The 24,938-nt window shown below is 44.4% G+C and overlaps 1 protein-coding gene across 1 annotated transcript in view; it reads left to right on the forward strand.

The window, feature by feature from the left end:
• Positions 1 to 6,661: 6,661 nt before the first annotated feature.
• Positions 6,662 to 24,938, forward strand: part of GSN (gelsolin) — a 69,819-nt gene continuing 51,542 nt past the window's right edge. The window contains exon 1 of the mRNA XM_053373933.1: positions 6,662 to 6,831. The gene's annotated coding sequence lies outside the window, so the exon portion shown is untranslated. The remainder of the gene's footprint in view (positions 6,832 to 24,938) is intronic.

Consider the following 24,938-nt stretch of genomic DNA (forward strand, 5'->3'; position numbering starts at 1 on the left):
TTGTACAGTATGTCAGAATTTGGCACATGAAGAAATGAAATCCCACCGAATGGCGAAGAGATTGGGAAGCCTTATACTGCAATCCTAAACATTTTTACTTAGAACTATGCCCTACTGAGCTCAATAGGATTTCCTGTCTGGTAGGTTCCTGATTTTTCTCAGTTTCCATTGTTGTTTCCTGCCTTTTTCCCTGACAGGGACTCAAGGCAGTTTACAGCTAAATTTTTATTTAATTCCATTTATCTGTTGAAGGTGTTCTACAGGATCCCTTCCCCCCCACATTTTTTTCTTTACAGCAACCCTGTGATGTAGGTTAAGCTGAGAGGTTGTAATTGGCTGAAAGAGGCAGATGTGTATAGGACATCTATGTGTGTGGTGAGATCAAATGTGGGAGAAGCTTCCTGGTGTAGAATAGAACGTCTCTATTTTCATTGGGATGGTGACAGCAGCCACGAAATTAAAAGACGCCTGCTTCTTGGGAGAAAAGCAATGACAAACCTAGACAGCATCTTAAAAAGCAAAGACATTACCTTGCCAACAAAGGTCCGTATAGTTAAAGCTATGGTTTTCCCAGTAGTGATGTATGGAAGTGAGAGCTGGACCATAAAGAAGGCTGATCGCCAAAGAATTGATGCTTTTGAATTATGGTGCTGGAGGAGACTCTTGAGAGTCCCATGGACTGCAAGAAGATCAAACCTATCCATTCTTAAGGAAATCAGCCCTGAGTGCTCACTGGAAGGACAGATCGTGAAGCTGAGGCTCCAATACTTTGGCCACCTCATGAGAAGAGAAGACTCCCTGGAAAAGACCCTGATGCTGGGAAAGATGGAGGCCACAAGGAGAAGGGGACGACAGAGGACGAGATGGTTGGACAGTGTTCTCGAAGCTACAAACATGAGTCTGACCAAACTGCGGGAGGCAGTGGAAGACAGGAGTGCCTGGCGTGCTCTGGTCCATGGGGTCACAAAGAGTCGGACACGACTAAACGACTAAACAACAACAACAATTTTCATTGGAGAACAGTTGGAGGGCACACAATTGCTGGAGATCTTGAACAGGAGAGTGCTATTGTGTTCATCCTCTGCTGACTGGCATGCTGAGAGCAGGCTGTTGGACTGGATGGACCATTGGCCTTATCCAGCAGGACTCTTCTTAAGCTCTTACACTACATAAAAGTTTTTATTGCTCTTAATCTTGCCAAGGTGAAACAAAGACAGCTTTCAAAGGTATTCTGTCTTGATAAGAACATATCCTTTGTCTCAAAAAGCATTGGACTGATGCAGCCACTATTGTGTTCCTTAGGGCATGGCTTCAGCCTTTAGTCTATCAGTTTTTATTTTTATGAGACACATACACACCTTCAAAAGACTAGGAGGAGGAGGAGGAAGGCTGAGCCTTCTGCTAACACAGCACAGTGGAAAATATCTCCACTAGGCTGAACAGGTTTAAAATCCTGAACAGATTTACAAGAGTGGAACAGAAAAGACCAGTGGAATGGTCCCATGCAGCCAGAGTCAATGCATGTTTTCTTGGAAGTAAGTTCCACACTGCAGTCAATTCCATTCCTCATGTTCTCAATCTTAATTTCAGTTTGCATTTTTGCAGCAATTTGCAAGTTTCTTCTTAAAAATTTGCATTAGAATTAACTAGCATTTTCATGTAAACACATTTTTATATGCACATTTGACTAATATACCTATTTTTGCAAACATTTTCTCCCAATACAATGTATATTTATATGCTATTTTCACTAATATATGCATTCCTATGCAATTTTCTCTTAATATGTCTCTTTATATGTACCGTACTCTTTTGCATTGCAAAATTTGGGAAAATGCATAGTTTGAAGGACAGACATGTCAGTTCACACATTGATTTGAGAAGTACAAATCAGGTAGTTTCTCATTAAATGCAAACAAAATCAAATTTCTCCTCCATCTGGATGCAGAGGAGAGATGGGAGGCATCACTTGGGGAACCCCCAGGGGAAGAAGGCTCAGAGCCAGGGATGGGACAACAATGGCTTTTGTAATTCCAGGACTGCCCCTGGAAAATAGTCTCCAGTGCATATGAGCCACCACTGAGTGCCTGAGACAACTATGAGGAAGTGGTATATATATGTGATGAAAGAGCCAGACATGTAGGAAATTCTTTTAAACACACAGAAAATGTTAGGCCCTCATCAAACCACTTCCCTCTCCTTCAATTGCTGCTGCTGGGTTTCTTGGGGCTTTCAACTCTACTGCATAAGTCTTGTGGTTTCTAGAAACCTTCACCTGTTGCTAATCTTTGTTTCTGCTTGTTTCCTTGCTTGAGATGCAACTCAAATCTTTCCACCTCTCTCCAATGTCGTTTTTACTAACCCTGACAATTACTGGGGGGGGGGGGGACCTCGTTGCTTAAATAGGATGCACAAGTGAGTTTCAGCAATACTAAAAAATTCAAACCCAGGCCTGTTATGGCATCATCATGTTTTTAGCTGTTTGTGGCAATAAACTATGCTGTTGATTTAAATTGTTGCTTAGGCTTGAATCAGGATAGTAGTTTCCCATCCTAGAAATTGACTCTGCTTCATTGGAGGTTTTTAACAGAGGTTGGATGGCCATCAGTCATGGATGCTTTGGTTGCGATTCTTGCATTTGCAAAGATTTGGACTAGATGACTCTAGAGGTTTCTTCTAACGCTATATTCTATGAATAGTGCACTGGAAAGAAGAAACAATAATTCAAAGGACTTGGGTGTGTTGTTATCCACTCACTAAACAAAGCCCTCTCCCATTTCCATAGAGTTTACTTGGGTTTAAACTATACTTAAAGCCTGAATTTTCTATCTAAGTCAGCTCAGAGCCCTATCAGGAACCCCTCTTAGTTCCACTGTGATTTGAAGGACCACTCCTCACTTTGTTGGCTCACAGACCAAAGAATGGGTGCGAGACTGTTGCCTTCCTGGCAAAGGATTCTGAAGAGGGGAGCTTAACTCTTGGTGAAGGCACAGATCTCAAATCACTGTCTTTGTGTAACGCTTGCTCCAAGATCACATGTAAAGGTAAAGGGACCCCTGATCATTAGGTCCAGTCGTGACCAACTCTGGGGTTGCGGCGCTCATCTCGCTTTACTGGCTGAGGGAGCCGGCGTATAGCTTCCAGGTCATGTGGCCAGCATGACTAAGCTGCTTCTGGTGACCAGAGCAGCGCACGGAAACGCCATTTACCTTGCCACCAGAGTGGTACCTATTTATCTACTTGCACTTTGACGTGCTTTTGAACTGCTAGGTTGGCAGGAGCAGGAACCGAGCAACGGGAGCTCACCCCGCCATGGGGATTCGAACCGCCGACCTTCTCCATACTTTTGGCATAGTTAGGGATCCCTTTTTCTCTATAATCAAGGTGTGTGTTGATGTAAACAAAATCTGCTCCTTTTCCTTTATGGGGTATCCAAGAGCCCATATAGAGTCCTTAAGTGGGTTCCCTATCGGTAGGTGAAAATAACAGAGACCAACCAGAGAATATAGAATAATAAGCCCGATCTTTATTAAAGCTGTTGCAACAGGGTCCTCACTCACCACATGCAGGAGGGAGGAGGAATCCAGAACAATGGTGCTCAAGCCCTTATACAGACTTTTGAAATTGCCCACCCTCTAGCTCAAGACCATCCCCAAAAACATCATACATACATCACAGAAGGAAGTGGTCTAAAACAGAAATCCTGTCTGCCAGGATACCTGACAATGGCCAGTGATTGCTCACTTGGGCAGCCTGGCCATCTTTTGTGATGGTAAATACTTTAATTCCTGAATCCAGGTCACAGGCTCACCCTGTTCATACACAAAGATGCCCTAAAGACCAGTAAGCAAAGGACAATGGAGAGGCTTTCCCATTTCCCCCTTCCTTGCAGATAAACATTTGAGGTCAATTTGGGAGCGTCAAAATGGTTACAGGATTGTTCTCCTGTACTATTTCAGACACGTCGCTTACAAACTTATGTATGTGTTTGCCATGTAAATTTATGAACATTTAATTTACAGTCATACCTCGGGTTGTGAATGTGATCCGTGCGGGAGGCACGTTTGCAACGTGCAGCATTTGCAACCTGAAGCACCGTGTCTGCGCACATGCGTGATGCAATTCGGTGCTTCTGCGCATGATGTCATTTTGTGATTTTGCGCATGCGTGAGCGCCAAAACCGGAAGTAACCTGGTACTTCCAGGTTCCAGTACTTCCGGGTTCATCACGGTCCGCAACCCAAAAATGCACAACCCGCAGCGTTCGTAACCCGAGGTATGACTGCATATATTTGAGACCTTAAATTCTTATTACAGTGTACATACTGAATGATTATTTGATGCCTGCATATTTGCACCCTTGCTGTCAGAAGCAGCACCTGTATATTCTGTCTCTTTTCATTTCTGTATGATAAACCAAACTTTTTCTAAGGTATATTTTTCTAAGGTATATATTAATTGATTGATAGCCTGGCTCTACACAAAGGATTGTACCCTTCTTAGAACTATACATACATTGAGTTCACATGTTAAGTGGATATATACCTCATAACACATCCTCCCCCACCCCTTTATCTAATAAGTACATATTTATTACATATATATCACATCTTTCCCAATTATTACATATATATCTTGGTCCCCAAGCTGCTGATACAACCACTATGCCACACTATCCCACTGACTTTAGAGGAGAAGGGAGGATAATGCTTAATGGATCTGATAAAGCGCTTTCTTCCAGTCCACTAAAACTTAAGACATAATATATCTGTTTGTATTAAAGATGCAAGAAATCTCTCTGTTCTTTTTGCAGTTCCAGATTAAGTAACATTCATGCATGGGCCAGATCTGGACCAGCTTAGCTGCAGCAAACTGGGCCTATTTGTGATGATGATTCTTGAGATCATAAATGTATTTAATACATAGTAATGAGAATGTGTCCGCAGTTCATGCCCCAGAACTCAAATCATGTGGTTCAGTATCCAAAATATTCCAAATGATTTAAAAACAACAACACACCTTTGCTGCCAACATAGTGGGTTGCACATCACACTTAAATTAAACTATGGTTTAAAGGTATATGCTCAGCATTCTAGGAATTATGAAAGTGGCAGATTTATTTTCAACCCGCTTCCAATTATGGCCTATTCCTATACATAAGCATACCAAACTATTTTAGACATTTCTTTTATCCCATGGAAGGGTTGCCAACTATTTTGTCTAGCACAGTGCCTCTCCCTTCAACAGCCAGAGCTTTTCCTGGGGAACCTGCACTGGGAGACCTTACACCAGCTGGATTTCTGCCCTCGGCTGCTAGCTACTCTGTCCCATGTCCTGCAATCTGAAAAAAGATAGTGCAGCAAGATAGTGAACTGTGCCAACACCACATCCAATTTGTCTCAAAGCTGTCTGCAAGAGATTCCTCACCCCAAGAAAACAGATGTTTGCATAACTATTCTAAGAGAGGTGCATCAATCAGATCGTGGGTCAAAATAGTAATAAACACATAAATAATAAATAAAAATTTCTTCCCTTTAATAAGGTAGCACATTTCACTCAGAAGTACTGTATACCCAGCTGAGCTGGTGGTACTTATTCTCTCTAGTAAGTGGGCACAGGCAGTTCCATTCTTACTTGGAAGGCCCAATTTACTCAGCTGAGGACACACCAGATGCTGAGTGCCATGCACCATGTACCTCCCTTTTGTACATGTATGATGCTGGTTTGGCTACATAAGGAACCACCTCTGGAGAACTGACTTTGCTGTTAGTATAAATAGGGATGCTAAATGGAACCTCCACAGTCAGAGGCTGTCTACCTTTGTACTAGACACTTGGACAAAAGAAAAAAGGAGGAACACAGAAAGCTGTCCTACTGAGTCACACCAGTGATCCCATCATGCTCAGTATTGTCTACAGGTGAGTGGCAGCCGCTTTTCTTAGGGTTTCAGGGATGGCTAGTTTCCAGCCCAAGGCCAGGGATCGAACCTGGGACCTTCTGCATGCAAAGCACATGCTCTGCCCCTCTAGGCCATCCGAGGACCAGAATCATTGAAACTGAGTAGGAGGGGATCCAAGGGGTCATCAAAGCTAGTCTGAAGGAGCGTCTCCACCCCCACCATTCGGCCCGGACATTGAGGTCCAGTGTTGAGGGTCTTCTGGCGGTTCCCTCCCTGCGAGAAGCCAAGTTACAGGGAACCAGGCAGAGGGCCTTCTAAGTGGTGGCACCTGTCCTGTGGAATACCCTCCCACCAGATGTCAAAGAGAAAAATAACTACCAAACTTTTAGAAGACATCTGAAGGCAGCCCTGTTTAGGGAAGCTTTTAATGTTTAATAGGTTACTGTATTTTAGTGTTTTGTTGGAAGCCGCCCAGAGTGGCTGGGGAAACCCAGCCAGATGGGCGGGGTATAAATAATAAATTATTATTATTACTGAGTTCCGGAGCGGAGCGGGTGGGGAACGGGAGACGCTTTGCTGGACTAGACGGCTCTGACTCTTAGGGCTCTCTCGTCGCCACGTCTCTCCCGCCCACATGCCCCTTCCGAAAGATCAGCTACCGGACACTCAGGACCAGCTCTCTGCAACACCAAAATGCTCCACCCCTAAGCGCTTCTGAGTGGCCTGTGGCTCTGCGCACAGAGGCAGAGGAGGCGGAAGATGCCCTGCCCCTCCCAGCCCAGCCCAGCGCTCCTTTCCTCCCTCCCTCGCTCCCTCTTTTCTTCTTCTCTTCTTCCTCTCAGCTGAGCTCAGTTCGGACCGGCCCACTCGTATCTTACTTCGGTGGGTTGGAATCAGCTTGAGCTCCTTTTTGCTTTTCCATTGCAACCCCAGGTAAGACCCCTGAGCAGGCCGCTTGGAAGGGAGAAAGAGAGGGAGGGGGCGGAGACGAGCGCAACAGATCCGGGTTTGGGGTCCCCCTCCTCCTCCTTTCCCCTCCTCCGGGCGATCTGACGTGTCGGTCCCTCCCCTCCGGGTCTGGGAGATGCTCTTGATGGGGTGGGAATTATGTGGGTTGGGGGTGCGATCTTGCTGCTTTGGGGGGGGGGGTTCGAGCTGTATCCGCAACTTGGAAGAAATCATCAAGGCTTTGACCAAAGAGCTCCTTAAAAGCGAACAGATTTATTGCGGTATAGAAGTTTTCGCGGACTCCCACGGTCCATGAGAACCAGAAACCAGAAGTTTAGGGAGTCGGCGTGTACTAGGCAGGGAAAGTGCAGAGTGGAGGGCGGAGGTGTGTGCGCTATACGCTTTGTGTGTGGTGGGGGGTGATACGTGGATTGGGATGGTCGTTGTTTGCAGGATTTCCAGTTTAGCACTCTCTTGATATGGGTCTCTCTCTCACACACACAGCTGGGTCACCTGCTCCTTCATCACACGCAGCTCCTTAGCTTATCTGCAACACTTGTTGAGGCTTCTGTAAAAGAATCTGGGGCTGTCAAAAGGGTGCTGGAAGGCTAGGAGGAGCGGCCAATCAAATCGCTCCCTCTGAGGTTTGAGCCCGTAGGATACAAGTTGCTCTTCGATGTAGTGCAGAGATCCTTGGTCTTCCGTGGGGACTCAGAATTGCACCAAAACATCTATCTTTCTTTCTTTCTTTCTTTCTTTCTTTCTTTCTTTCTTTCTTTCTACCTCTTTTCTCTTTCTTTCGCCTCCTCCTTTCTGTTTCTTTTTATCTCCCTCACACAAGACTTCGCCACAAGAAGGAAGGAAGTAAAGTTATTCTTCCTTTCTCCTCATACGAGAACCAAGGGCTGTCCAGTGAAGCACTGGGGACCTTTAAGTTTAGAGAAGAGGCGACATGATAGAAGTTTATAAAATGATGCGTGGTGTGGAGAATGTAGACACAGAAAAGTTTTCCTCCAGCTCTCATAGCACTCTCAGCAATGAAGCTGAGTTCAGGACAGATTAAAGGAAGCCCTTCTTCACAAAGCACATAGTTAAACTATGGAACTCACTTCCACTGGAAAAAGTGATGGCCACCAACATGGGTAGTTTTAAAAGAGGATTAGACCAGTGGTTCCCAAATTGTTCCCTCATTACTTAAAAATCACTGAGGGTCTTGGTGGACCACTTAATGAATTTTCTGCCCATTATAGCAGTTGCAGTGTGTTGGGCTAGATGCCAAATTATCATCTTCTTCTTTTATTTCCTTCACACTGCTATTTTGCTGCATTTTATGGAATTCCAATTGTAATACAATAAAATAAAATGGAAGAAACAGAAGAAGCAGTAAAAATTACATGTAAAGTGGTACCTCGGGTTAAGTACTTAATTCGTTCCGGAGGTCCGTTCTTAACCTGAAACTGTTATTAACCTGAAGCACCACTTTAGCTAATGGGGCCTCCTGCTGTTGCCATGCCGCCGGAGCACAATTTCTGTTCTCATCCTGAAGCAAAGTTCTTAACCCAAAGTACTATTCCTGGGTTAGCGGAGTCTGTAACATGAAGCGTATGTAACCTGAAGCGTCTGTAACCCGAGGTACCACTGTAAAAGTTGGTGTGAATATGTAATGCGGTGGGTGTTCCATCTCCTCTCTTCAACCTGCAAAACCAGAATCATGTTCGGGAGCTCCTGAATAAACCTTGCAGACGAGTTTGGGAACCCTTAGAATAGATAGATGCATGGAGGATAAGGCAATTGATGGCTACTAGCCACGATGGCTATGTTCAGCCTCCACGGTTGGGAGGCAGTCAGCTTATAAATGCCAGTTTCTAGGAACTGCAAGTGGGGAGAGTGCTATTGCATTCATGTCCTGCTTGCGGGCTTCCCAGAAACATCTGTTTGGCCACTGTGAGAACAGGATGGTGGACTACATGGACCACTAGCCTTATCCAGCTGGGCTCTTATGTTCCACCTCCAATGTTAGAGGCAGTATACTTCTGATTACCAGGTGCAGGGAACCACAGGAGGGGAGAGTGATGTTGCACTCAGGTTGCCACTGTGAGAACAGGGTGATGGACTAGGTGAGCCACTGTCCAGGTGCAGCAGGTCTTTCTTGTGTTCTGTCTTGTGTCCTTTCCTACCCTTCCTACTACTATCCTTCTTTTTAAGAAAAGAAAGAGGGAGGAGGGAGGGAGAAGAAACTGGATGTCCAGATTCAAAGATAGATGTCCTCTATCCAAGTTCCTTAATTTTTATTTACTCACCTTGAAAATAATCTGGTGGAAAGGCAGGTAACCCCCCCCCCACATTCAATAAGAAAATAAATACTTGTGTAGAAGAATACATTCTGATACAGCTGTCACAGTTAAAGCAAGCTTAGATGAGTCATTTATTATTATGCCCAGGACAGGTTACAACAATTAAAGCACAATTTTAAAAACAGTTTAAAACAACTTACAATCACAGAAATAAGGCAGGTCCTGAAAATATGCAGCTTGGGTGTCAAAAGCCAGGGTAAAGAGCTTAGTTTTAGTCAATGAATTGACTGTATGAATTTGCATAGCAAAAAAAGCACTCATTCTTTTTTAAAAAGAGAAAAAAAAATTTCCCCAATAACTTGTTCTTTGAAAAACAAAATCACACTTTCCTTATTTTTAGAAGGTGCAATGCACAAGTTTTGCTTGGGGATGAAAAAGTGTCTTAGGTCTGAAAAGACCGGAGAACTAGATGTATTCGCATTTGTGGGATCATCATGCTCTTAACAGCTTAGTTTGTACTGAATTGTATTATTATTATTATTATTATTATTATTATTATTATTATTATTAATCTTCCTATGCTGTTGTGTTTTTGATACTACAGGGGTTGTTATGTTTGTTAGTGTCTTGATGTTTTTATTGTGAGCCACTTTGAGCTCATTATTGTTGTTGGAAAAGCAGGGTACAGATATTACATTAAACAAATCATCCACATTGGGTACAACAATGCTGTGCTGTGCTGTGCTGACATTACCTATGCACTCTAGCCACAGGCTTGCCCTATGTAATATAGGTATAATAATGGAAAATTCTGTCTGCATTGACATGCTGGCAGGGTCATTTGATAAATGGGGAAGGGATAACATTTTTTTGTATGAAAGAACACCTGAGTTTGAAATATCATGAACTCCGGTTGTTGTTTTGCTACTCCTTTGTTTTTGAAACTATACCCCCCATTACAGCTGTATCCACCCCACCCCTCAAAAAAAAATCCTGGATACTTGAACTGTTTTGTACAGGGCAGTGATCACTTTTCCAGCTTGGGAGACGAGCATAAAAGCCTCAAAAGCAAACCAAGAAGTTCCTTCTCTAGAGTGTAGAAGACAATGGGTGTTTCACCCTAGCTAGCCAGATCCGCTTTCTTAAATGTCACTCATTGTTCCGACTTAATTCACCAGCTGAAAACACTGTTGAGATCGTAGCTGCAGTGGAGCTTGGCCCATTCAGGCAAATGGGGCAGTGCTCTACCAACCTTGGTCCACTCTCAGCTGCCCCCCCCACCTGCCCTCCTTCCTGATAAGAACCAGTCCAGGGAGTGGCATTGGCCGTCAGCTTCCTCTTCCGCCACCACCATCACTTCCTCCCCATTTGCAAAGCTCAATGGGAAAGAGGATGGGGACAAAGCTAAGATGACTCTGCCTATCATTGGCTTTGGCACTGCCTAATGTTTGGGCTTCCAGCCTTCTGGCCCATCAGTCGCAATGGGCGCCAGCCATCACTGAGTAACTGGCTAATTTTGTGCAAAAGAAATAAGGAGACCATCTCCTGCGTGTTTTGCCTCATATCCCAGGTTTCAGTGCTAGAAATTTACATTAAAAATAGAAAAGCTAGGAATTTAGGGATTATGGCACATACATGGGGATTGGGGGAGCAATTGCCCCCCTTGCCCACTCCAACAGAAACCCATGAGTATAATCTTCCTTGCCTCCTTCCACTCCCTTTCCCATTCTGGGCAATCTCATGGGGTGGGACGGGACATGCCAGTGATGGGAAAAACCAGAGGAAAAAGTGGACAGAGCAATGGATGCACATTTTGCCTTTTTACAAGTATGATTAGTTTTATGCATGTTCGTGCACCCCTCTGTCTTCCATCCAGGCAAGCAAGGGACATTTGCAGAGTTCCAAGGACACTTTCAAAAGCACCCAAGCAGAATGTGAAGCAGGGCCAGCAGGGAGGGTGACTGAGGAGGGCATGTGGCCTGGGGAGAGACCCAAGGGCTCTAGGTTCCCAGTCACTGCCCTAAAAGTGGATCTCTGAATCCCCAAAGATCAATAACAACTCTGCTATATTCACTATTAGAGGGGGGGGGCTTTTAATACAAAGCAGCAAAAGTTGGGGGAACTTCTAAATTAAGAACTCACAGAAAGCTTTTTTCAAAATGTGAGCTGAAAGCTGAGACACAGTCTGGGGTGCCACACCTTTCTGGAAGGGAAGGTTTTGTGAATTAACGACTTCCTAAAGTTAAATCAATGCTGATAATTTGTGCAAAAATGTGTGTTTTATGGCTGCCACAGGGCTAAATAGCAACTGGGTACCTTTCTTTTTTAAGTAAACCTGCAACCTCTCCTGCTGCTGCTGCTGCTGTGCATTTAAGGACAGCATGAAATCCAGTACAAGACATAGAAATAACCAGTCTGATCAAGCTGGTGGCCATACGCGAATGGAAGTTTTCTTCTATACATATGTCTCTGGTTGCCCAAATGTGTGTGATCACTGTGGTTCCTCTTCCTGATCCAGCTGCCAGGCTGCGCACAACAAATAACTCTGTAAAAAGCAGTCATAGTCAGTGGAAAGTAGTGCATTGGAGTGAATGGGGCAGTACCCCACCAACCTCAGTCTATCCTAAGCAAACTCCCACCTACCTGCCTTCTTACTTACCATATTTTTTGCTCTATAAGACCCACGTTTTCCCTCCTAAAAAGTAAGGGGAAATGTGTGTGCGTCTTACGGAGTGAATGCAGGCTGCGCAGCTATCCCAGAAGCCAGAACAGAAAAGGGATTGCTGCTTTCACTGCGCAGCGATCCCTCTTGCTGTTCTGGCTTTTGAGATTCAGAATATTTTTTTTCTTGTTTTCCTCCTCCAAAAACTAGGTGTGTCTTCTGGTCTGGTGCGTCTTATAGAGCGAAAAATACGGTACATCCAGTGCAGACAGTAGCCTGGCTGCCAGCTTCATCATCCTTCATCATCATCAGTGTTGCCCCTTGTAGAACTCTTTAGGGAGGAAGATGAATGCTGATTGCCATTGGCTTCTACTCTGCCTGCCATTGGCCTCTCTGCTGTCTGCCCAATGGGCACCAGACACCACTGGTAATAACACCAATCAGGAGTTTGGAAGGGGTCTTGAGCTAATTCTCCCATTCCCCACTCAACCAAAGGTCAGCACAATTGCTGCTCTATCTGAAGGAGCTCCCTACATGTAGCCCTCACTGCTACATGAACACACTGATGGAAATGAGACAACCATGCTTTATTCAACTTCTGATTGGAGAAAACAGGGAGCCAGCAACTGGTGGCCATGGCAGCTGCAGTATCGTCCGCCTCTTATTTTGTCCCAGCCCAAAGTGCAACAGGAGTTTTGCGTTTGAAATCCATTTGCAAGTCCAGTCCTGAGGTCTGTTGCACAAGTGAATTCTGATGGGACGCGGGTGGCTCTGTGGGTTAAGCCACAGAACCTAGGACTTGCCGATCAGAAGGTCGGCAGTTTGAATCCCCGTGACGGGGTGAGCTCCCGTTGCTTGGTCCCTGCTCCTGCCAACCTAGCAGTTCGAAAGCACAAAGTGCAAGTAGATAAATAGGTACCACTCTGGCAGGAAGGTAAATGGCATTTCTGTGCACTGCTCTGCCAGAAGCGGCTTAGTCATGCTGGCCACATGACCTGGAAGCTGTACGCCGGCTCCCTCGGCCAGTAAAGCGAGATGAGCGCCGCAACCCCAGAGTCAGTCACAACTGGACCTAATGGTCAGGGGTCTCTTTACCTTTCCTAACTATAAATTAGAAGCTACTGTAGAAATCACCAGTGTTCCCACAGGCACAGTGGGAATCCCCACTGCCTCTTTGATATGAAGTACAGTACTTTCCTTTTTGTCCCTCCAAAGGTACATAGAGCGGCAGGAGGAAGTTGGAAAAATGACTCTCTTTCCCACTTCCTCTTTCCACTTTATGCGGTTTTGAAGGCATTGTTATGTCTGCTGGATCCAACTTTTATGCATGTCCCATGCAAAAGCAAAGCATGTGCACACACACGTTTTCTCTTGTCTGTCTGTCACCAGGGCTGGAGTGCAAGGCAGGAGAAAAAGAAGTGACCGGTGGAGGGGATGGAGTGTTCACAGTATTTGCTCAAAACTCAAATTGTGCCCATAGCCTAAACAGATTGGTGGCCCTTGAGTGACATCCGCTGCTGCAGATGCTCAGATGCTTCACATACAGGAATGTGATTCTAGTCCATGGGTAGGCAAACTAAGGCCCGGGGGCTGGATCCAACCCAATTGCCTTCTAAATCCGGCCCACGGATGGTCTGGGAATCGGTGTGTTTTTACATGAGTAGAATGTGTCCTTTTATTTACAATGCATCTCTGGGTTATTTGTAGGGCATAGGAATTCGTTCATTTCCCCCAAAAAATATAGTCCGGTCCCCCACAAGGTCTGAAGGACAGTGGAACAGCCTCCTGCTGAAAAAGTTTGCTGACCCCTGTCTAGTCCTTGTGATCACATACATTTGAGTATTTGGGCTTAAACTGCTTTGTGAATTTAGTGAAGAGAAACATGTTCCATAGGATGTGTAGATGTACGTGTGTGTGTGTGCGCGCGCGCGCACGCGCATGTGTGTGTGTGTAATTACACCAGGTATCCAGTTTCTCTCATTACACCAATGACTTTTCGTTTGGGGGAGGGGATTGGATTGAGACCCAAAAGATCATACAGTCCAACCCCCTTTTATTCAAATGTATGAAACATCGTCAGTAGGAACCCATTCAGTCTTCTCTTAAATGTTTGCAGGGCTAGTTCCCCTGGCAGCCCAGCAAAATTTCAGGAGACTTTTCTTTCTAGCTGCTGCAGGAGCTATGAGTCCTATCCAGCCAAATCCTCAAGAAGAGGAAGGAGAGAGAGAGAGAATATGAGTCATTGCTGCTTGTAATTTGCACACCCAGCCACCTCAAGGCTTATTATAGAAGGGGGTTCCTGATCACTGGCAGCCTGAAATCACCAGCCACTGTTAATGAGAGAGACAGGAAAACACAACCCACAGAAATCAAAACTTCCCTCTTAGAAAAGAACATGAAATTAGACAGTTGTTAAAATCCAGTCATTTGGGAGTGTGCTATCATCTCAGGCAGAGGATTTTGCTACACGGAACGTCAAGGTTTAGCATAGTTGGGCACCTGCCAAGGCTCAACTCACCAGCCTGGGAGCCTGCAGACAAGAACCCCCTGGACTTCCTACAATGAGGAGGCAGACTCTTCCCCAAGTTCCCTCCAATATCTGGAGCTGATATGCTAAATCATAGTTAAAACTGAGAGTTCTGCCCTCCTCTGAGCCTGAAGAGAAGGTGGAAGCTGACTGCCAGTGCCACTCCCTAAACTGGTTGCAAGTAAGAAGGGTAGTGTGGGGCCAGACAGTTGGTGGGGCAGTGCCCCATTTGCCCCGGTGGACCAATCTCCATTGAGTGACAGCCAGTCTCACCCCTTTTAACAGCTGAATTCTGAACACAACTGCTCCATATCTCAAGGGCAGTGGGCACAGACATAGGGAGGAAATGATGTTCTGTGGGAGGTAGGACCCAAAAGCCCTTTGGCAGTGTTTACGCTGGAAGTAATTGCAGTGTGCAGATGCTAGAGTCATCACCATAGGGATGGGATGAGGTGCAATTATTCCAGACGGGGTGGGGGCAGGGAGAGAGAAACAGACACACCCGATCAAACACTAAGCCTGGTAGCTGTTCCATTATTCCAAGCTCTGAGATGCATCAGACTGCATGCCTGGTTACAGGAAGGGGATGAAATATTTCTTCATATGAAGGGAGGAAAAAAAATATCAGAGTTACTTTGAGAATATTTTGTGGTTTACAAGATTAAAGAGTGAGGCTGCTGTCAGGCTCACTGTTCCATTCCGCTCATATTTTTGGGCAGCCTATAATATGACCTGCTTTCTTTGCATCCAAAAGTGCTTAAGCTAGAGTGTTCATCTTTGAAAACCCAGGGCTGCAGCCTCTCATTGTGTCAGGGCACATTTCTGGGTTGCCAAGGTAATAGCAGTGGGTTTTTTTCTAATAAACTCAAGAAAATCACCATTTTATAGTTCAAATTGGGAAAAATAAATACAGTAAATAGACAGAAGTACAAATATTCACAAAATGTTTAGGAGTATGCGTACCCCTGCGTTCCCCCAGAAAACCTGCGAGAAGTGAAGTTGCAGGGAAGCAGGCAGGAGGCCTTCTCAGTAGTGGCGCCCACCCTGTGGAACGCCCTCCCATCAGATGTCAAAGAAATAAACAACTATATGACATTTGGAAGACATCTCAAGGCAGCCCTGTTTAGGGAAGTTTTTAATGACTGATCTTTTAATGTATTTTTAATCTTTTGTTGGAAGCTGCCCAGAGTGGCTGGGGAAACCCAGCCAGATAGGCAGGGTAGAAATAATAAATAATAATAGTAGTAGTAGTAGTAGTAATACTGGAGCATTGGTGGTATAAATGGATTTCAGCAGGAAGTTATGGGACATGCACCGATTGGAAAAGAAGCAGTATGTCTGCCCCAAAACATTTGCCAAGCAGAAACAGTGGAGTGATGTTTAACTGCCCCAATATGATAAAGTACCCTTCACATCATGAATGTACAATCAAAAAGATGTCTCAAGGGACCCTTGCTCTATTATTCATATGGATTTCAGTCAAATTATTAATGATAATATGCATTCTTTGTAAGCACTTGCATTAAAAATAATAATTGGATAACCTTTTTAGTCAATTAAGGCTGCAGTCCTTCCTAAGCAACAAGCATATTGAACTTGACAGGATTTACTTCTTCATAGCCATGTGCAGGATTAAGCTACAAGGATGCAGTTCTGTGCACTCTTAGTTAAATCTTATTAAAATCATGCATGTTTTTGAGTAAGTATGCCTAGCATCACTCTGTCAATGTTTCTTTCTGGAAGCAAACCCCAAAGAACACAGTAGGACTTAACTTCTGAGTAATCATGCATAGGATTGCATTGCCAAGTGAATTTATAAATCTACGGAGCTGCATTGTCATATCTACTCAAAAAGATAGATCGGGTGTCAAGCAAAGTGTGTTTCCAATTTTAATCTAGGACTCTCTCCACACACACACACACACACCACTTCCCTGCATTATCAAATGTTTTGGGGAAGCTGTTCTAGAGGAATAGAAATCTGCAGGGCTGCAGTTAAAGTTGCATAAAGAGAAGCATTTATTTTTCTTTGCCGATGGTTTTTTCCTCTCTCCTCCGTTGCCTTTGCTTTGCCTCCTCTTCTTGGTGTGCCATCAGCTGACCAGAGGGCGGAACAGCTGATGGTGAGATGAATGGCAAATCCTTGTTTCCTACTGGTTTTATGACCAATTCTGGCTGTCTGCCAAAAGCTGGTAAAAATAGCCCAGAAGCACTTGAATGCCAGGAACACAAAGGGAGTTACTTGAATGCACTTTTAGATTAGGGCTATAAGCTTGGGATTTTTTTCCTTTTACCTATAAGCGCGTTAATGAAAGCTGTCTTTGGGACCCAGTCTGTACGCTCACAAAATGAGGCTCTGTGATTTATAAATCACTGGGGTTATTTCCATGCTAGTCATATTCAGAGCAGACCTGCTGAAAATAATGGATATTACTGTTAGAATTCATTGGAATTCCTATTAGATTCATTAAGTGAGTCTTCACTGAGTAGGACTTGTCGTGTTTTTTGCTCTATAAGACTCACTCCCCCCCAAAAAAGTAAGGGGAAATGTGTGTGCATCTTATGGAGCGAATGCAGGCTGTGCAAAAGCCAGAACAGTGAGAGGGATGGCTGCTTTCACTGCGCAGCAATCCCTCTTGCTGTTCTGGCTTCTGAGATTCAGAATTTTTTTCTTCTTGTTTTCCTCCTCCAAAAACTAGGTGCGTCTTGTGGTCTGGTGCGTCTTATAGAGCGAAAAATACGGTAATTAGTCTTCTGCTGGTGGGATGGAAATGGGCAAATTCAAATGAGGGGGGAGGGCCCTCCAGTCCTCTGTGCCTGGCCCTTGGAATACTTCCCAGGCCACGCTCTGCCCCAAGTGTTTTTGCCTAGATGGAATATGTCCTTGATCTCCGATAATGCTTCTTGCTTGTCTGGATGGAGGAGAGAAAGGTGTGAAAGTATGTGCAGAAACTTACCTGCTGTACAAAGGTTAAATTTACATTTGTTGCTTTGACCACTTTTGCCTTTGGCTCTACCTATCACTGGCATGTGAGCCCTGGAAGGTTGCCCAGAAGCTAATGTGGCCTTTGGGCTAAGGAAACAAAAGGTTCTCCACTGCTACACTATCAGAATGTGTCCTGATTTGAGAGAGAGATGAAAGAAAGAAAGAAAGAAAGAAAGAAAGAAAGAAAGAAAGAAAGAAAGAAACTATGTATACATATCAAAAATAGAAGCCCACATGCATGTTTGGTTTAGAGATGTGTCTTCTCAGCTCTGAAAACATTGAAGACTACTGTTAGTAAATAATGTAGAAATCTGCAAGACAAAAGAAATCCAATTAAAAATGTAGCGACTTAAACTTTATTTAAAATGTTTCCTAGGGAGTGTTGTTTTTTTAAAAAAAGTTATGGGGATGACTTGTGTCAAAGACGCCAAGGTAGGACGCAAGACCTACTTCAAATAAGCTGCTTGGAATGTTAACTTGCTTTTTTTATTTTTTGGATGTTATGAATCAATCTTTTGCTAACCACAGACTCTCCAACTTCGCCCCCTTTCTATGCAGTTGTACTTTGTCTCCCTTCCCTGATCATCTAAATTTCTCTGCCCCCTCCTCCAATTTTCGAAACCTACTTATATGCATGATTGAACACTTTGTCCTTGGGCATGCCTGGGGAGAGGGAGGGAATTTCTTATTCGAAGAAACAATGTGGTGAGGGAGGTGGGGAGATGTATCCTGGTAGCATTCTGGGCCCCAGGCAAGAGATCTGTGGTAGTCCCCTCTCTTCTCTGCCCCATACATACAGGACTGGGACAGCTGGGGCTGACCATCTGCCCTGGCACCCTGCCCCTCAGGGTTTTTGTCTTGTGCAAGGGAATCGCAACATTTTAATTTTATTTGTAAATACATCTATTTGCTCCATATCCTCCAATGTGTCCAGCCCCAAAACCAGGACGCACGTCTTCCAGGCCAGGTGAGTGACGTGACCTGCATGAGATCAAAGCCCCAGAAGAAGCACTTTTCTCAGGTCAAGATCACCCAAAATAGCCGCTGTGCACAAGTGAAAAAACAGGATGCCCTGGTTTTCCTGGGACAGATGTTTCCCGGGGGTATGTTACTGCTGTTCATTAAGAATATCGGAGCAGTTTACAACAATAATTAAAGCCATATAGTAAAAACTGTATTAAAAATTACAATCTGAAACCAGATATCTATTATGGAAATATGCACTCTTAAAGGCCTGCACAAATCTGACAGAATAGAAGAGTTTTTAATCAGGCATTTAAAAGTTGGAACCAAAGGTGCCTGCTGAATCTTCCAAACATGTTGACTATTGGAGCCAATCCTGCTGAATAAGAACAGGGATTATCCTATTATTATTATTATTATTATTATTATTATTAATTTTTTATTTATTTATTTATTTATTTATTTATTTATTTATTTATTTATTTATTATATCCTGCCCTTCATCCAGAAGGAGCCCAGTGCAGCAAACATGTCAGTAATAATAATATTAAAAATAGTGTTAAAACAGTTAACAATATTCTCTCAGCCAGTGATTTCAGGGTTGTCAGGACCAGTGTTTTTCAGCCATTAAACGCCTAGGTAAACAAGGAGTGTTTAAAACTTTCTCCTTAAAGTCCGTAATGAGGAGGGTATTCCACAAATGGAGAGCCACCACCGAGAAGACCCTGGCACAGGTAAATAAATTCCCAGCAATACTGAACAAAGACAGGAATGTGGTAAGGATGGGAAATGAGATAAGGAAGTGATGCCAGTCCTGCCTGAGCTTGTTGGAACGGGACTGGAAATTTTGACTAGAGGGAGAAATGCAGGCATGCTAAACCTGTTTGTGTGCCCCGTAAATCAAATCTCAGTTGAAATGGGTTTGCCTCAGGCTTGCAACATGGTATGCAAAAGCAAGGCTGCATTCTTCCTAAGCACAACTGCAACCTAATTCTGAATCGTGATTACACAGACATTTAGTCTTCTGAATCGATACCAGCTTAATGTTTAAGTGAATATGCATAGGATTTCGGAGCCTTAAAAGGATGCAAGCCCTAACCAGACGCTACTGTACATCTTATTAAAAAATGATTCAGCAGCGCATAGAGAATCTGTGCATCAACTTGTATCAAAAACACACCACTCGAAGATAAGTGACTCAGCAATTGCATAGCCCCTATTGGAGCCCTCCTCATGGATGAGAGAAGACAGAACCAGCTGTAAAAATGATATCAGCATAATTTATGGAATTCCCTTCCCACGGAGGTGCACTGAGCATCTTTATTGTGCAACTTCCATTGCATGCTGAAGATACATCTCTTTACCCTGGCATTTGACAACTGAGATACGTGTTTTAAGAACCCATCATGTTCTTCTAATGGTAACTTGTTCTAACTGATTTTGTATTGATGTTTTATGTTTTGGTAACTGTTCCCGGAAAATCCGAGGGCTCCCTTGGACAAAAAGTAAAGACACCAACCAGAGTAAATTGAAGCAAATCAGCAGCCTGTAGGCTTGGTCTTTATTGAAGAAAGACTGTGGCGACAGGGTGCTCCCCTCACTTGCAGGTGAGAGGAAAGACAAAGAAAAATAGTGTGCAAGGTCTTATAAAAACTTTTGAAATTCCCCTCCTCTAGGTCAAGCCCACCCCCAGAAACATCATGCATACATTACAGAAAGGAGGGGTTGAGGGAGGAGTTGGTGGTAACCTGAGTGTCTTGTCACCTGGCTGGTTCCTCCTTTCCCCCCTCCCCATGAGTCACTTCCAGGAGACAAAGGGGAGTTTGCAGTTTCCTGCCCCCAGAGGGAAGATCTGATCATTGTCCTTTGTTTCAGTCCATGCTGAATCCACTCCCATATGCAAGTTCTTTGTGATCTTGATTGTCTTCTGTCTGGGATCATCAGGGTTGGCATAGCAACTGGGCAGGGCTCCTGTGGATGTGCTGGGATGGTGAAGGGATTATGGCTGACCAGGACCAAGCCACCCCCCTTTGATTTGTTGTTGTTGTTGTTTAGTCGTTTAGTCGTGTCCGACTCTTCGTGACCCCCTGGACCAGAGCACGCCAGGCACTCCTGTCTTCCACTGCCTCCCGCAGTTTGGTCAAACTCATGCTGGTAACCTCGAGAACACTGTCCAACCATCTCTTCCTCTGTCGCCCCCTTCTCCTTGTGCCCTCCATCTTTCCCAGCATCAGTGTCTTCTCCAGGGAGTCTTCTCTTCTCATGAGGTTGCCAAAGTACTGGAGCCTCAGCTTCACGATCTGTCCTTCCAGTGAGCACTCAGGGCTGATTTCCTTAAGAATGGATAGGTTTGATCTTCTTGCAGTCCATGGGACTCTCAAGAGTCTCCTCCAGCACCATAATTCAAAAGCATCAATTCTTCGGCGATCAGCCTTCTTTATGGTCCAGCTCTCACTTCCATACATCACTACTGGGAAAACCATAGCTTTAACTATACGAACCTTTGTTGGCAAGGTGATGTCTCTACTTTTCAAGATGCTGTCTAGGCCTGTCATTGCCCTTCTCCCAAGAAGCAGGCGTCTTTTAATTTCGTGACTGCTGTCACCATCTGCAGTGATCATGGAGCCCAAGAAAGTAAAATCTCTCACTGCCTCCATTTCTTCCCCTTCTATTTGCCAGGAGGTGATGGGGCCAGTGGCCATGATCTTCGTTTTTTTGATGTTGAGCTTCAGACCATATTTTGCACTCTCCTCTTTCACCCTCATTAAAAGGTTCTTTAATTCCTCCTCACTTTCTGCCATCAAGGTTGTGTCATCTGCATATCTGAGGTTGTTGATATTTCTTCCGGCAATCTTAATTCCGGCTAGGGATTCATCCAGCCCAGCCTTTCGCATGATGAATTCTGCATATAAGTTAAATAAGCAGGGAGACAAAATACAGCCTTGTTGTACTCCTTTTCCAATTTTGAACCAATCAGTTGTTCCATATCCAGTTCTGACTGTAGCTTCTTGTCCCACATAGAGATTTCTCAGGAGACAGATGAGGTGATCAGGCACTCCCATTTCTTTAAGAACTTGCCATAGTTTGCTGTGGTCGACACAGTCAAAGGCTTTTGCATAGTCGATGAAGCAGAAGTAGATGTCTTTCTGGAACTCTCTAGCTTTCTCCATAATCCAGCGCATGTTTGCAATTTGGTCTCTGGTTCCTCTGCCTCTTCTAAATCCAGCTTGCACTTCTGGGAGTTCTCGGTCCACATACTACTTGAGCCTTCCTTGTCATATGGAGTAAAATAAAATGGAACAGTGCAAATCCGATGTATGGTTGATTTTTCTGTGAATTTATAACAGAAATGTGGCGTATGTAGTGTGTGAGTGTGTGTGTGTGTGAAGTTTGTACAAACAGAATGATTGGGGTGGGGGGGTTCCTGCTACAGTAACGTGCATTGGGACTTTATGGTGAAGGGCAAGTGAGTAACAACAACAACAACAAGAAGAACAACAACAATGGCTTACAACCACTGTACTGCAAGTTACCATTTAGAGAGCAGTATATGGCAAAGGTAAAGGTAAAAGGACCCCTGACCATTAGGTCCAGTCGTGATTGACTCTGGGGTTGCGGTGCTCATCTCGCTCTATAGGCCGAGGGAGCCGGCGTACAGCTTCTGGGTCATGTGGCCAGCATGACTAAGCCGCTTCTGGAGAACCAGAGCAGCACACGGAAACGCCGTTTACCTTCCCACTGGAGCGGTACCTATTTATCTACTTGCACTTTGACATGCTTTCGAACTGCTAGGTTGGCAGGAAGTATATGGCAAACAACTGTACAATTCTTCGTGGTATTTGAGCTCATGATCCCCTATGTGAAATTGGCAATTCTTGTTCCCATTTCACACAGGGGGAGCTAGAGGCTGGATGCCAACTTGTTTCAACAGCATACAATGAATCTATAGCTAAAGCAGGGGTCGAATGCAACACCAACACCACTACCTAGTTCTTGCCTTCCTAACTCAATTACCCCTTATTTTAGATACATTTTTAAAGCAGAGAAGGTAGCCACAGCTAATGAAAGTAAGATTTCAGTCTTGATCTCACTTGCGCAGATGGCGTGTCCTGCACACTTAATCTCTCTCACACCCACACACCTCTCAGCAGTCTCCTTTCTAGACTCCCAAGTATGTCATCAGTGCAAAAAGCTGCTTCACTGAAGGCAATAGACTTGCATGCAAGTCCGCTCTTTGGAGGTGCAAATCCCCTGGGTTGTTTTTTGTAAATAAGCTATGAACTGCAGATGTGCCCATTTTGCTGAGTGCATATAAGCGCTTAGGAAGTAGGAGCACAGTTTGCTCATTCATTCATATGTGCCTTAAGGGCTAAAACCTTGATTTCTGTCTGCTGGGCTGGGCATATAAACAGAGGAAGCTGCCTTATAACGAGTCTGACCATTAGTCTTTCTAGCTCAGTACTGTCTATAGTGACTAGCAATGGCTCTCCGGGGTTTCAGGCAGGAGATATTTCCAGTCGTACCTGGAGATGCTGGAAATCAAATGGGGGGTCTTCAGTAGTGCCAGTAATGGGAGACCCATTTCCCTTGAAAGATCACTTGTTCGCATCTCCTGTGGCTGTGGAGGCTGTTCGATTTAGGCAAGCAGTGCTCTGCCCCACCAACCTTAGTTTGCCCCAAGCCAGACCCTGCCTCATGCAGGATTCATTCACTGTTTTCCACACGGCAGTGATTTGCTTCTAGGGAGTTTCAGCTTCTGCCAAGTGGCCCTGATATTAATAGTCAAGATCATACAGAAGAAAGAAGGGGAGGAATTAGAGCGCTCTCTTGACCATCTTTGGGCTTCATCTTGTAGTTTCCCAATTGTTGGGGATGACCGCAGTCACTTCCCCTGAGGCTCAGCTTAACTGGAAACAGAGCTATAAGCCAGGGAGGCGTGGCTTGGGTCAGTGTCGCAACCTCCCTTGGCCATCCTGAGTGCAGTCAGTGGAAGGGAAACTACAACTTCTTCTTCTTCAAAGAACCTGTGAGTTGATACTGGAGGCAAGGAGCTTTCTTGTGGCTTAACAGCTTCCCAGTTGAAGGGGGGGGGAATAACCTAGTAGCAGCAGGTGGAAGAAGACAAATCAAAGGAAAAAACAAGGGTTTAGCAAGTAAGGGCTAAATAGAAAATTTAGAAACAAGAGTTGCTTTTCTGGATCTATCATCCAGTTTCCAAATTTGCTAGGTTGATGCCTTTGGGTACAAGATTGATGCCCATCCCCAGGGATTTGTCCCCAGCTTCTACTTCATCAAGGTATACTGTCCCTGTATGTGGAGGTTTCACTACTTCCACTAAGTGTTACTGATAGGGTCTTAGGTCCATGGTTTGTTTGTTTTTTATTTTTAAAGTCATGACATCTCAGCTCATGGCCATCTGGCGGATTCCATAAACTAAGAGTGTTGAAAAGGGGGAAGAATGAACCTGTCATTTTTGGCTTCTCTCAGTTTCTCCTTTGTCCAGTCTTCAGTTTGGTTCTCCACGTTGCCACATCAGTTGTGCATGTTTGTTTTTAAAGTCCTTGTGAAAATTCCCCAGCATTTTAGTGTAATTTTTTCCTAATGCGCACGTGCACACACACACCAAGCAATTTCCCATAATATAAGGCATTTTTGTTTGTTGCTTTCCGTAATATATTCATTTGGACACACACCTTCCTGTAATATTTACATTTTCCTAAACATTTGGCTGCAGAATTGCATTGCAAAATTCAGATGAGTGTACATTCTGAAGGAAAAGTGTGTTTTGGTTCTGTAGATCAAGCTGCTGTGTTAACAGCAGGCCAGGCAGGTTTTTTCTGGTCACTGGGTACACCAAAGATCCTATTACTGTCATATAAGAACATAAGAAAAGCCAATTGGATAAACAAATGGCCCATGTAACCCACCATCCTGTTCTCACAGTGGCCAGCCGGATGCCTGTGGGAAGCCTGCAAACAGAACCTGAGCACAAGAGCAGCCCTCTCCCCTCCAGCCACTGGTATTCGGAAGCATACTGGTTCCAGCCATGGAGGCACATCAAATTCCAAAATAGTTCCACCAAAATAAATATGTGTCCTCTCCTTTGAAATAAAAGAAACATTTAGTTAAACTGTGAGCCCATACACTTCTTAGCCATTTGTAGCTCAAAATAACCAGCTTCCCAGCCAGGGTGTCTGAATAATTTACTCACTCGCCATAAACCAGCCAAGCAAGTGGCTATGTTTTGTTGCAAACTGCCCTGTGTGCCGATCTCTGCAAGAATGGTGAGATATAAAAAACTCTGAAATAAATATTTACAAGCTTCGATTAAACCAGCTTGTTTCTGCCCAGGTTGAGTGTGAACTTTGACACAGCAGTGGCTGGTTTTCAGGGGAGAAGGCAATTCATTTGGAGGTCACCATTGCTAGTAGGCCTTCTCCATTGGTGCATCCTCAAAGGGGAAGCACCAAAGTTGTTCCTTCAGAGTGTGATAATGAGGATTAGGGCACCTCTGCAAGGGTGAGTGCTTCTGGATGGGCTTGGCTCCTAGGGGAGAGACTGGAGCAGTTGGGTAGAGTGAAGGAATTAACTTGGCTTCTTCTAAGCGAGAAGTGGAATTCTGGGGAGCTGCATCTGTGCCAAGAGCATGTATAAGATCAC

The sequence above is a fragment of the Podarcis raffonei genome, chromosome Z, assembly GCF_027172205.1.
Source record: "Podarcis raffonei isolate rPodRaf1 chromosome Z, rPodRaf1.pri, whole genome shotgun sequence".
NCBI classification, from domain to species: Eukaryota; Metazoa; Chordata; class Lepidosauria; order Squamata; family Lacertidae; genus Podarcis; species Podarcis raffonei.